At 26.4% G+C, this 14,354-nt stretch overlaps 1 long non-coding RNA gene across 9 annotated transcripts in view; it reads right to left on the reverse strand.

Moving 5' to 3' along the window:
• LOC147803250 (uncharacterized) overlaps positions 1-14,354 on the reverse strand; it is a 72,626-nt gene that overhangs the window by 40,815 nt on the left and 17,457 nt on the right. For 8 of the 9 annotated variants that reach the window (XR_015428954.1, XR_015428953.1, XR_015428947.1 and 5 more), the window contains one exon: positions 3,578-3,698. This is a non-coding gene — a long non-coding RNA (uncharacterized LOC147803250). The remainder of the gene's footprint in view (positions 1-3,577; positions 3,699-14,354) is intronic. The other variant, XR_015428951.1, reaches the window with a different exon arrangement.

Genomic DNA, 14,354 nt, shown 5'->3' on the forward strand with positions numbered 1-14,354 from the left:
TACCTAAAAAGATTTTAAAAAAAGCTTAAAAAAATATGGGGAAAAGAGTAAACAAAAAAATAAACATTCATAATTTAGAATAGACTATTAAACTGTGAGGGAAAAAAATGAAATATTTTTTTTTTAAATTATGTATTCAAACATATTTTACTTTCCATTCCATGACTGAAAAAAAAGTAACATTTTCCACGTTAACTGTGGTTATATGTTGTAATTCCAAGTAAAATCTTGTTTTTAGACACTTGTGTGGCCTATGAATTCCTAACGAGCATCAAACATTCTCAAAATTAAGTGTTTATTCACTGGTAAGAACTGTTCCTTCACTTGGTTATCTTACTACTTATTATTTAAACCACCAAAAGCTTAAAACAATATTATGTAAGTTATCAAATTTTTTTTTAACCTAATTCTCATTCAATAACAAATATGTCGACAACATCATTTAGCTAAAATTAAAAATTTTGAAATGTTCATGATTTTTTTTAAAGGCAAGCTAAGCATAAATGTTCCTTCATTGGTTAGTTTACCCTATAAGATGTTGAGAAATTTGTGATGTGAGAGATGCTTAAAAATGTTGACTGTGTATTTTTATTAGTATTTATGAAATATATATTCAAGAAATTGATAAATATATTATTCCAAATCTATGCATACGTATGTATATTATTGAAATTGTATCAGTGTTTGAAAAACAAAATCAAAAAATAAAAAATAATCACATTAAATAAGCACAATCTGATGTAAAATCATATTCTATCAGATGCACGCTTTTATAAACCTAGGCATTCGTTGAATAAAGTGTTTTTTATTCAAAATGCTTCATTCAAATTTCTTTACTAAATTGTAAATAAATTATTAAACGAATAAAAAAGAAACATTATATCTTATGGTTTGAAAGAAATTAAAATAAAAAGATTAGCAAACGATTATTAGGGAAAAAAATATGAATGAAATTTTACGCTACGCGCACGAAGTCAAGTTCCTCGCAAGTTTATCACATTTTAATATTAATCGCCTTATTTAATCATTTCTTTATCGTCGCCAAATTATTTTTTTAAAAATAATTAATTTTAATTTTTCTCAGCTTCTAATAAATAAAAACAGTTGAAACTTTAGATTTTTCAATTGAAAAATATGTAGATTAATATGGCATAAAAAAATTCATACCTTATAATTCAAAATTTTTTCATCCTCAATTTAATTAAATAATAAAAAATAATTAATAATTATTAAAAATTATTTTTTTCATGAAATTATCTTTGGGTAAGTGAGTTTTATGAGTGGGTGCAATTTTCTTTGAATTGCTTCATTAGTTTTAAAAATATGACTAAAAACGTAAAAAGTGAAATTAACATTAAGGGGTACGAACTTTGAATCGCTCTCCTGATCAAACTATGGGGACCATGTTTCCCAGATTGCGGCTACCCCTTATATTTCGAAGGTTAAGAATCCAAATATGCAAAAAAAAAATTATGTTTAGTCAGAGAAAGTACGTTTTTGTGTCTGATTTCGTAACTTAATTTATAGTTAGCACTAATTAATTAGCATATTTGAGGTCATCCCCCGGAACCTTTAAGATTGACACTTAGTTCGTGAAAATCCAATCATTAGAACGAAAGTTATTCAGGGTGATTCGTTTATTATTATTTTTTTTTTGCGGACTGTACATCAATGTACACTTCACTTTGACATTTTGCATTTTAAATTTTTATTTTTACATTTTGATCATTCAAAAATTAAATTTTGATGACTAAAAATACTTTGTTTAGTCAGCAAATCAAATAAATAACGAAATAAATAATCAAGTAATCAAATATATAATGAACAAAAACATTTTCTTTTGAGTTTTAAAAAAAATCTAAATCAATGAGGCAGATTTTACATTTATTTTAATCTATTTTGAAAAAAATGGGTTTTTGAAGTTTCTTCTTAATTCTGAGAAAACATAAACTATCTTTTAAGTTTTCCTGTTCTGTTATACAAATTAACAAAATTAGTATTTAAGATTTTTCTGCATTAGTAATTTTAGTAAAAAAAAAGAAAATAATAATTAACTTATGCTGTGTAGATTTTATCAGTGTTAAAATCATGTTTTGTTTAAGAAATACAGATTTAACAGTGTAACATTTTATTTCAATCAGAATTTTTTTTAAATTCTTTTTGTGTTTAATGATTAAAATTCTAATAAAATGTATAAATACTAAATACCATTTAAATATAAAACTACACTAAAATTCTTAATATTAGTAATAAAAAAAAGGTTAATATTATTTAATTAATGCAAACCATTTAAAACTAATTAACCAAAATCAACCCGACTTATTAACAATGATACATAAAGAACTTTTTTTTATAAGGTCTCTCTGCCGAAGTAGGTTTAGCAAACAAATAATTAACTTGCTAAGCAAAGAAATATACCAGGTGATTTCGTGTTTAGGGTTGTAGCGGCCTTGAACGAAACATCGGAGGACAATTTTATCAGGGTACATAAAAATCAGATTTTGTTTAAAAGAAAGATATATATATTAAATATTATAAATTTTACTTCAATAAGATTTTGTATTTTAAATTATTTTAACTATTAAGGATCTGAACTCTAAAATGCACAAATAATATTTAATATTACTTAACAGTAATGCAATTGATTTCCCAAAAACTAATCGAAAAATTTTGCTAAATTTTTGCATTTCGCAATTTACAACTGCATTCTTTAAAATGATCTACAAACTTATATACCTTACAATCCAATAGTTTTTTGACTATTACTATTAAATTTTAAAAAAAAGTTATATATACTAAAAGTTGTATTTTGCATAGAATCTTCATAATTTTTTTTTAACATAATTATAAGCAAAAACTTTTGAATTCGCTTAAAAAGTTCTAAGACTGATGGTGAAATACGTAAAAAGTAAAATTGACATTAAGGGGTTCAAACTCTGGTAGTGACTCCTGCCCAGGCTATCCAGAATATATTTTCCAGAATACCGTTAGATCCTATATTCTGGGGGTTTGAAATTCGAAACCATCAACAAAGAAAAGTATGTTTATACAGAGAAAATACATTTATGTGTGTAACTTAAATTTTTGCCTGCATTAATTAATCAGCATATTTGAGGTCACGCCCTGGAACCATTAAGATTGAGTCCTAAAAGGTAAAGATCCGATAATATTAAATCAAAAGCTACTTAGGGTTGTCCTTTTTATTTTGCGCACTATACATAAGGAAATCTAGTTAAAATCTTTCATTTAAAAATTAACTAAAATGAGTCATAAAATAATGTAGAACATAAAAAGTTTGTGGCTTCAAAAAGTAAGAATTTCCTTTTCTTCTCTACAAAAGTTTATGATTAATACCTTATAAAATGCATAAATTAATTTAGCGTAAAAATGCTCTTTAATTTAGTTGAATTCGGATTAGATAATTGTTGGCTGACCACCAAAAAATCAAGAAAGCTATTGTTTAAATTACAATAAGAAAAAAAAAATCGTATGAAAAAATTTTTTTTTTCTATAATGGAATAAGAAAAAGCCTTTAGAATTAAATTTTTAAAAAAAAATAGACAAATAACTAACTTACTCCTGACTCTGCCTGGAGGTAAGGATACAGAAGAAGACATTGACCAGCAAGAGGAACTGGTAGAAGGAGGGCTGGGATTCAAATGCTGATCTGTTAGAAGCGAATCAGTGTAGCTCGCCTGCTGAAAAACATAAAATATTTTCAAGCAATGAATGTCAGATACATGAAAATACAATTTGAAGAAAAATATAACCTTCAGAACAAGAATACTTTTAAATAAAAGGCATTTTTGGAGAATCGCACTATCTTATGGATTTTGGGTTTCATTATTAGCCAGTTTAACATTTATGGCTGAATTGTCAGAACGCAGTCTAAATTCGGTAGTTTAAACCCCAGTTCTGCGGTTTACGTAAACCCGGTCTAAACGAAAAACTAGTCTTCGTTGCTCAAACGTGGTTTTGCCGAGGTTTAACGAGACTGGAGCAAGACCACGCTTATCGGATGCATTTGCACCAGAATTTTGCCTGGTTGATACATTCACCCAATCAGGTGGAAGGAATCGTATCTGTCACTATTTGTAAAAGTCTTGGGATGTTTTGTTTACATTTTGTAGATATGATCAGAATGAAAATAAAGTTAGTTATGTTAGAATCATTGCATAGTTAATCAAAAAAGAAATGTTTTTATGAAATAGAATTTGGTTTTGTTAAATGTTGCTGTGTGTTTGTAAGAAAAGTTCTCATGCAGAACATTATATTTTAAATATTGAACAATGAACATTGGTCTATATTCTATTGCAAATAAAATAATACTTATCTGACTTATTTTAGAAAGAAAATTTTAAGAAATAATGGATTTTTAAATAAAAACTTCACATGGCAAATAAAAATCCGAATAAAAAAAGTGCTTTATAAATAAAATTGATGTATAATAACATGTATGCTTGTTTTTATTACCTACTTTATTTTTCTATATGTGTTATACAAAAATACATTTAATAAAATAATCTGATTTTTTTTCATTCTATATAAATGAAAATGAGTGAAAAATAATGTTTCTATCATGCATGGAACATTTTATTATAATGATTAATTTTGCTATGATTTTTGTTAGAACTTAACAGTTACCAATTAAGTGAAGCTAAGTAATATAGATATAATCAACATTGGTATTCTAGACATAAAATTAACTTGTTTATAAATTTGGCTTTGAAATAAAATTTCTTAAAATTTACTAATAATTAAGTTTTTCCTATAAATATACAAAGTAAAATTTTTATAGGACTCACACACAGCACGGGAGACACAATCTTAGAACCTCATTTTAGTATATTTGTTGATCACATATCTTTATAAATAATTTTCTTGTGTATGTTTCCTTTCAATGCACAACATTAAGGAATCTGCATAATTTCTATATAACAAGAATATATATATATTTAATTATATATATATATATATTTCTATTTGTGTAAGCAACATTAATACTTGATTATGAGACTTAGTACATATTAAGTAGATAAACTATTTTACAATGATGTTTTGTAAGTCACTCATGCAACCATTGTTCGTTATAGACCTCAGGTTTTTAAATATTTAAAAAAGAATATGTTTGTCTATTAGCAGAAAAGATTTTTAGATTGCTCCCTGTGTACCTAAATCAAATTTTAGCCCACAACCAGGCAGTAGCTTACAGGAAAGAAAAAAAAACATCATGAAAGAGTATGAAATTCAAGAGCTAACTCGTAATCTCACCTGGGTAAACAACTGTGTATTTTTTAAAGATAATTTTGTTTCTTTTGGCAATTGTTGTTGACACAAACATATTCCGATATGGAAGTATTATCTATATATATAAATTTTTGCTCACATAAATCATTTTAGTTACTGATAAAAAAGCACAGTACATGATATAGCATAAAAGATTTATAGATTGCTACCTGTGTACCTTCATCAAATTTCAGCCCACAACTAGGCAACAGCTTACGAGAAAGAAAAAAACCCCATCATGACAGAGTATAAAATTTAAGGGCTAACTCGTAGTCTCTCCCAGGTAAACAACTGCATATTTTTTTAAGGTAATTTTGTTTCTTTTGGCAATTGTTTTTGACACAAACAATTGTTACTGACTACTAGTTAGATTAGTACTGTTTGCCATAACTTTGGCACCAATAAGTGAAAGGTATTGCATCAGGTTGCTTTATTTACTTTGGTGATTCGAAGACATGCCATCGCAATTTTGATCTTCTGCAGATGGAATGGCTCCCCTGGTTTGGTAACCCGACGTCCTGCATGCGAAGTCTAGCACTTCATGATAAAACAGTTTTAGGAGAACCTGTACAGCATACCCTCAGTCCCTACGCAAGCTGATCAAAGTCGCCACTCACCCACTTATTGACTGCAGCCAGTGGTGCTTGACTTCAGTATTCTACTGGTAACCGTGACTTAACGATCAGTCCTCTGCAGGACTAATAGGGATGAAAAAATGAGCTTAGTTTAAATTTGTATTAAGGAAAAATTCTACAGTATTAGATTTTATTCTTGCAATTCAAGGACATGCACATTCTAGAAAATTTACTTAAAAGCATAATTGGAAACTATTAATAAGAGGAAAATCATTTGTATGTATTTAAAAATGAATGAAGTAAGCTTTTGTGAACTTCAAACGTTTTTTTTTTTCAAACAGCACTTTTTATTACTCACATGCTTAATAACTTCTTAAACTTTTTTTCGGGCTTACTAACTTGATTGACTACTAAATTTATCACCATGCTGATATCTGTAATTTTTTATAACATATAAGATGTTATATATTATATAAATACTACTTACATAACACAGATTTTTTTTAACTTACTTTTTTTACTTTTTAAATTGCATTATAGTTTTTAATTATTAAACAATAAAACATAAGCATTTTCTGATCGATAAAAATTTTTTGAACGAATCATATTTTTACTGTAACATAAACCAACATGAATGATAATATTATGGTGTTTAATTTTTAATTCCATGGAATGAAGTTATAGAGCCAATCAATGTCACATATCTGTTGTCTTTTATCATTGACTACATACGCAAAGTTTGTTTCTCATATCTTTTCTCTAAATATATCTCAAAAATATAAAATAATAAAAACATGAACACGTCTTCATTTATTAAGGAGCCAATAAAATTATACTTAGTTTAAACAAGCTCTCTTCATGTTGTGGTGTTCACATGCTCAGTTGCAAAAGTCTAGAAAAAGAGCAATTTTAAAATTCATTTGGTACATCACTCATTTTAGTTGGCCCGATAGATCATGTTACAGAAATATCCCTGAATTGTGTTAGCTCATTTTATAGTCTATTTTCCCTTAAGAGACAACTGTTTCTGCCTCTCTTACAGGGCAAGAATCACTCGTTTCCATAGCATTAAAAGTTTATCTCCTGGTTACTTGGTTATTGACAATATACACAGAAAAAATATTTAAATGCAACCTATTTGTAAAATTTAGTTGATAGTGCCAAGACGAAACAGTTTTCAGCATCTTAAATGACTTTCAGTCAATTAAATACAAAAAAATTGTGATTTTACATAGCTCATAAAGCAGTTCAAAGAAAAATTATTGCTATCTCATATTACAGTAATGAAAAATTCTTTTTCATCTAGTCTATTTGAGCTGTGCTAGAGACATGCAAGTAAAAATTCTACTAAGTTAGTCTATTCAAGTAAATATCTCTGCACTTAGTGTTACAAAAACAGATATGTTGTCTTTAACAAATTAATTTTCGCTTATATTTCTCTTAAAATTTAGTTGAAATAAAAAATATTTTCACCAATTCACACTAAAACTTCATCAATAGAAACAAAATAAAGTGAAAAGTGGCTGTGAATTTTTTTTCTTCTAAATTAAGTTTTAAAAACACAATTTTTTTCAACTTCCAGCTACTAGCATTTATGTAGTTAAAATTTATAAAAAGGAGAATTATAACATGCATAGTAACTTTTATTCAAGGCATGAAGTTGTTATTCTCTGATTTAGAACATTTTACTAAGTGATGTTTTTTTAATACTTTAGAAAAATGTAGCAAACAAATCAAAAAAGATCAATTAATGTATGTGCTTTGAAAATCTGTTGACTGCTACTAAAAAACATATGTTAAGAGATAAGAAATTTTATAAATAAATGAAACTCCCTACTTTAAAAAAAAATCTAATCAATATTTGAAACTATCAAATCAAGTAAATAGTAATAATTATTGTCAACATGTAAAGAATCCAATACTTTTTATTAACAATAGCACTATTTTAAGATCAATAATTGGTCTATTCAAACATTCATGATTTTTAATTTTAAAAAAAGTAATCTTACTCTTTTTAATCCTTAAATTTGTAATTCCGAAAAGGTCTATCTTCTGAGTGGTTGAATATAATATACAAAATCACTCAAAAAGAAAGCCCCATTCAGCAAGTGAGATATTAAATTATCTCAATATTTATTTTCAAGAAAAACAAAAATTACTGAATAGTATACTATCAATTCAGAAAATAAAAGAGGCATTCTTTCATAAGATTTTATAAACACTTTAATAGATACAGAAAAAAATATACGATATTAACACTAAATTATATTATGGTTTCTCAATAATATGCACGTATTTATATTTTAAAACTGATAAAACAATACAGAACTAAACATCTACGAAAACGAGATTGACGTTCTCCGATTGTAAGCAGACGATCGAGGTTTAAAACTCGTCTGCCTGGTTTGAACCTACCTCAGACTAGGTTTAACTTAGACAAGGCTGAACTAGATCTTTAGAACCACGTTTTTCCTTAAACTTCGTTTCTGCAATGCAGCTTGGTTTAACTTCGCGGTTTAGACCAGGTTTAAAGTTAAACCTCGTTCTGACAATTCAGCCTATAACAGTAACGTTTCTTGTGCCTTGCAAGACAAATTAACTATGAAATTTGTCGCTTGCTTATCCCGCTTGAACAGTTCGTCATAGAATGCTATGACACTGACCTTCTTAGTGCTGTGAGTTATAAATATGCCAAATTTCATTATTTTTGGAACACAGACTTAGCACAAAGACATACAGACATTCATTCCTATATATATATAATTTTATTTGCCAGTGACGTTATTAAAATTTTAAATAACTTCTATGTTTGGAAAAATGAGTACTTACATCATATTTACTCTTTTAATCTCAAATATGTAATCACAAAGCTAAGGAACTAGTAAAACTAGGAGACTTTATTATATAAAATTGGAAGAAAAATAAATTCTAGAATCATTCTACCAAAATAAGTGAACATAAAAATATTTAGAACAAAGCTGTTAAATGTTTCAAAAGTTATAGTTTAAAGCAAAATGCAGATATTTTAAGTTCAAAGTGAGCTTCTGCAGTCATTTTTGTATAAAAACTTTTAAATTACTATTTATTTACAAAAAATCAATTAATATGTGTCAGACATAAAGACAAGTAAAGATAATGAAGTTTGAAAGTTTCATAGTTAGGAAGTTATAAGGGTTTTTATGTGTAAATAGGTTTAACTGAACATATTTACTTTTTATGAAAGAGCTGGGATTTAGCAATTTTTACTGTACTGTGATCAGTTCAAGTACTCAAAGAGCTTTTCCAGGGTGTGTAGCGTAATCACACAAAAATAAGTAAAAAAAGTAATTTTTAAGCACTTAAAAAATATTTTTAAGCACTATATACGTTATCAAAATGAGAAATAATTTTCAAAGACTTTACATGATCATTACTTTTCCCCTAATCTCTTAAAGATAGAGCGCATATCTTGTCGAGACAAATCCCCAACTTTCTTCGGGTTGGCATTCTAAATAATATAATCATGCAGTACTAGCTATTTTACAATACCTAGACACAATAATAGCCACAGACATTTTAAAATAGCTGCAGCTGTTTGAAAGTTAAAAGGGTGCATAGAGACTTCAAATTTACAGAGTTTCAGGTATACATACTGCATTAGTTTATTACTTTATAATGGAGCTCCTCTGATTTTGATGTACTTCAATTTAGGACAAAATAAACATAAGTCAAACATTTAAATGGAATATCTGATCCTTACTGAATAAAAATTATAAATTTAAAGTTATACATTTAGTTAGTATTTGAATACGGACTTATAAGTTTAGAAATCTAACAAAAAGTTTTTATAATAAAAATTTAGGGTAAGTCAATTTTCAAATAAACTTTTCTTTTGAAGGTAGATACTTTTTGCAAAATAATCTTATTTTACTAGTCAAATACATAGTTATTATAATTTTATGTTGGAATAGTTTCTTAATATTTTATTTATAGCGATATGAACGATGTATTTTATTTATAATGATCTTGACTTGAAAAGTGAGACTGCACTCGAGAAAAAATAAATTAAAACATAGGAAAACAGAATATGTCATACAATACAGGCTTTATAATGGGCTAAGGAAAAATTAAAGAAAAAAATAAGGAAATTTTTTATAACAGCAGATACATGCCAGACTACGTTTAAAAAAGACAAAGGGCAAACTAAAAAAAAAATGTGTTTTACTGAAATATATATTAAATATCCAAGAAAAAAACTAATTTATTGATTTGTTAAACGATTATTTTGATTTTCTGTGTTTTATGCTTGTTTCAAAAGGGAACGTTTTTCCTGATATTTCAGAATCAATAAAACTTAGAGTTAATAACTCATATCAAACAAGTAAAATTCAAATATATATAGCTAACAGTTCAGATTATTCTCACCAAGAATCATATAGCAGTATCAGTAGAATAAAAACAAATAATAATTTTAATGGTTACCAAAAATCAAACACAAATTGAAAAAAAAAAACTGAATGGTGAAGTTAAAAAAAATCAATTCAGCACCTTCAATTTCATATTTTTCTCAAACAAAACTATTTAAGACTATAAAACAAAAGCTTAAAAGAAAGTGATGATACAAATCAAGTTTGTTATGGGGATTAAAAGATTGAAAGAAAATATTAGTGACAAAACTATGTTCTGTGCCTCTTATGAAAATCAAGGCATTTGAGTTTGGATATGCATTTATACAATAGTATCGGAAAAAGTGCATGAAGCTGGTGTGATAGTATGGAATTGCATGAGCACAAATGAAGATGATTTTATTTTTCAACTAGCCTCACACCATACACTAAAATATTTCAAGATCTTGCTTAATACAAAATCACAATGGCACCGTAGCCAGTTAATTCCCCAGATCTTACCCAACTGATAGTTTATGAATAATAAGGAAAGAACTATAAGAAGTTGCTCTAATTAACAAAAAGCGAAAAGCATTAGGACTACTAAGACTTGAAAGAAAATTGTCAAACACTTGTTTATTCCATGTAATTGTTTATATGCAGTGATCAAAGCTAAAGGTGATGCTAAAAAATAAGTAATTTTTTTTCTCCTTTTATAAATGAATTGTAGTGCTTATAATAAAATATTTTAATATTTTGGACCACATCAATTTTTATTCTTATGTTATGTTATTATTTCATTCAAAAATACATTGTGCAATGTTACTTTTAATTTTCATGTTACTTTTTAATTTTTTCAATGTTTAAAAATAACATATATATATATATATATATATATACACAATACATTCTTTATATAGTTGTGAACTCAGCTTTAAAGAAACAAAACTGGAAATTACATACATGAAATTCATACATTGGAATTAATTAAGATCAAGTACTTGTATAAACACAACAAAAAATTTGTTCCCTAGGGTATAATTATTTTATTATGAGTTATTTAATAAAAGGAATAACAAATATCACAATTTTGACCAGAATAGGTTATGAAAATTAGTAGTTCAAATGAAGAAGTCACTTTTTAATAAAACTTCTTTTTAATAGCGAATTTTGAAATTTTAACTACTACTTGGTTTCTGTAAATGATAAACTAAAAACTAGTTTGGCTGTTTTTTTATTTATTAATTTATTTTTTTGGTGTCAACTTTTCCAAAACAGAGAAAGGAAATTAAATTTTATTATTTTAAAAAAATTTAAAGCTTTAATATTTACATTTAAGTCAAAAATAATTTTTTTCATAGTTTAGCTATGCTACATGCCATAAAATGCTCTGAAAATCTTAACAAAATATCACACAATTTAGCTCTCTAGGTCAACTCTCTATCTATTAATTTACAAATTGTAAAAAATTTGTAAATTTTCAAAATTTCAAACATGTTTAGCTTATCCAAATTATTGACCTTAATTTTTTTATTGAATGATTGATGTAGAAATGCCCATTACTCTCAAGAGTAAATAGAAAATCTGCTACAAAATTAATTTTATTTAAAAGTAGGCAACATAAGTTATATAGATATATGGAACAAGTTATTAAAGAATTAAAATATACAAGTGGGCTGCGCCCCCTGCTCGCTAACGCTCACCAACCCCCGAAAATTGCTACGCAATCTTAAATGGTTTGCTTCGCAAGCCAAGCTCGTTTTGTTCGCTACTAACTTAGTTTACATTGCAAATGCGCAAAATTCTCAAAACAATCATTCAAATCCATATAACAACTTTTTTTTTTTTAAATTACATCTTTGTAGTAAATACTAAGTCATTAAAATAAATTTGAATTCAAATAAATGACATGTAATTCATTAAGCCCATTAGAAATGTGCTATAGTATAAAATCTTAAGATAAAATTTCTAAAACTGATATCTCTTTAAAAAGGTTAAAATTTTGGCTATAATTAAGTCTATTAAAAACTGAAATAAGTGAATTGCAATGGAAAAACCTGCATAAACAAAACATTATGTTTTTTAAAAAATAATAACCATGAACGATTCACAACTTTGTTAAAAACATAAGAATAAATCTTTGAACTTTGACATACATAAGAAAAACTTGCAGACACTAAACATTAATTTGAAATAAATACTAAATACGAACAAATACTGAGAAAGATTAAGGGCTTTGTTAATAACAAAAAATAATTACTATTAAAGATTAAGAACTTCCTTAAACACACAATTATAAATTTCTGGACTTGGAGCTATCACTGTTAGGCTGTCAAATGATCTAACCCTAGAGAGGACAACATAAAGTTGCCCATGACTAAAAACTGGTTCAGTCTATATAAATTCGTGAAAAAAAGCGCTTTTGACAAAATATTAAAATGGAGATCTATCAACAAAGACTACTCACTTCTGCCTAGCTTAATAGCATGAGATTGCCGCAGCTGAATTGAACAACCTGCTGATGCTCTCTCTGGTTATTCCAGTTTCCGTTTTTAAAAGGGCTATATGTTTAGCCACTTCAGCTAGATTTGGCATGTGACATTTTTAGCGGCAATCATTGGTTGATTTTCTAGCGTTGCCATTCGGGAAGTTGTAATGAGGCTTTTTTTCTCGCCGTGTAAGAGAAATATATATATATAGATTTACAAATAAATCAGTTTCCTGAGTTATAACTTAATTAAAAAAAGAAAAAATTTTAAATATTGCATAAGAATTTTGAAAAATTCATTAAATGCTTTAATAAAATAAAATTATACTAAAAATAAACAATATTAAACAATGAGAAATAAGTTATATTTCTTTTAGAATTCATAATTTAAATAGTGAAAACTAAACTATTTCATTCATGTAAATGTTAATATAACTGAAAAAATGATTTTTATGAATAATTTTTTTTTTTTTAATGTGTGATATACATTTTGTAAGTTGCATAGTAAGAAAGGAAAGTTATTTTGATATTAGTAACTATATTAAATTTAACTAAACTTATTTGCAAATAGCATAAGATATTTAAATTTTTTTTTCTTGCCAGAAGAGATTCAAAATATCAAAATTGTACTATGTTAAGAGAAATTCAGCAGAGTTTAAAATGAAGATTTGATTTTGCTCATTTACGTAGAAGATACTTTGTTAAGATGGTTCGAAATCTTGTTCAAAATGTAAAAATCTTGCATTCTTTGCACATTGTAGATAAGAAAATTGATGAACTCAATTTAAAATCAAATTGTATTCAATCAAAAATCACAAATTTTTTTCATAAAAAGTGAAAATAAAACTAATATTTAGCGACGTAATTACTTTTTCATCAATTTTTGCTTTATTATCCGTTAATTAGTTAATAATTTTTTAAATAACTTATGGAAAATTGCAAAGCCAATTTTCAATCATTCAACTGTCTTATGCAAAAAATATTCTTCAAAAAATTTGGATATAGTGGACACATTACTGAGTTCGCAGACGGTTAACTATAGCGGGGTTCGACTGTAATTGGAAATAACAATAATAATAGGAATTGGTTTTCAAGAATATATTGTAATAAATTCAAAAATATTTTTTTCATTTTTAAGAAAAAATATGTGGTTAGTGGTTGTGATTATTTATGATAGCAATTTGTAATCAAGTACTTAGTAATACAGATTCAAAAACATTCTTATTTTTTTATAATAAATTGTTTAGACAATAAAGTAAAAGTATATTTTACTATGTGTTTAGGTATTGTGGATAATGCAAAAGAAAATTATGGAGATAAGATTATCATTAATGGGTTGTTTGAATGAAAATGTTTACTGGTTGTAGGCACAAAATGTATGACAAATTTTCAAAAAGTGAGATGAACTCTCATTTACATATTTCCTAGCAATATTATTTATTTTCTTAAAAATATTCAATAACTTTTCAAAAAAATATCATTTAAAATATTTTTCATGTTTTTTTAATAAATTATTTATTGATAAGAAAAAAGTTAATTATTTTCTTTGTATGTTTTAAAAGCATTTAAGTGAGCATGCAGTAATTAATTACATTTTCTCATGCAATGGAAATTTAAAACTTTAACTAAATTTTTGTTTTA

This window comes from Parasteatoda tepidariorum, chromosome 9 (genome assembly GCF_982258835.1).
Source record: "Parasteatoda tepidariorum strain Cologne lab strain chromosome 9, Ptep-v5.0, whole genome shotgun sequence".
Classification (NCBI taxonomy): domain Eukaryota; kingdom Metazoa; phylum Arthropoda; class Arachnida; order Araneae; family Theridiidae; genus Parasteatoda; species Parasteatoda tepidariorum.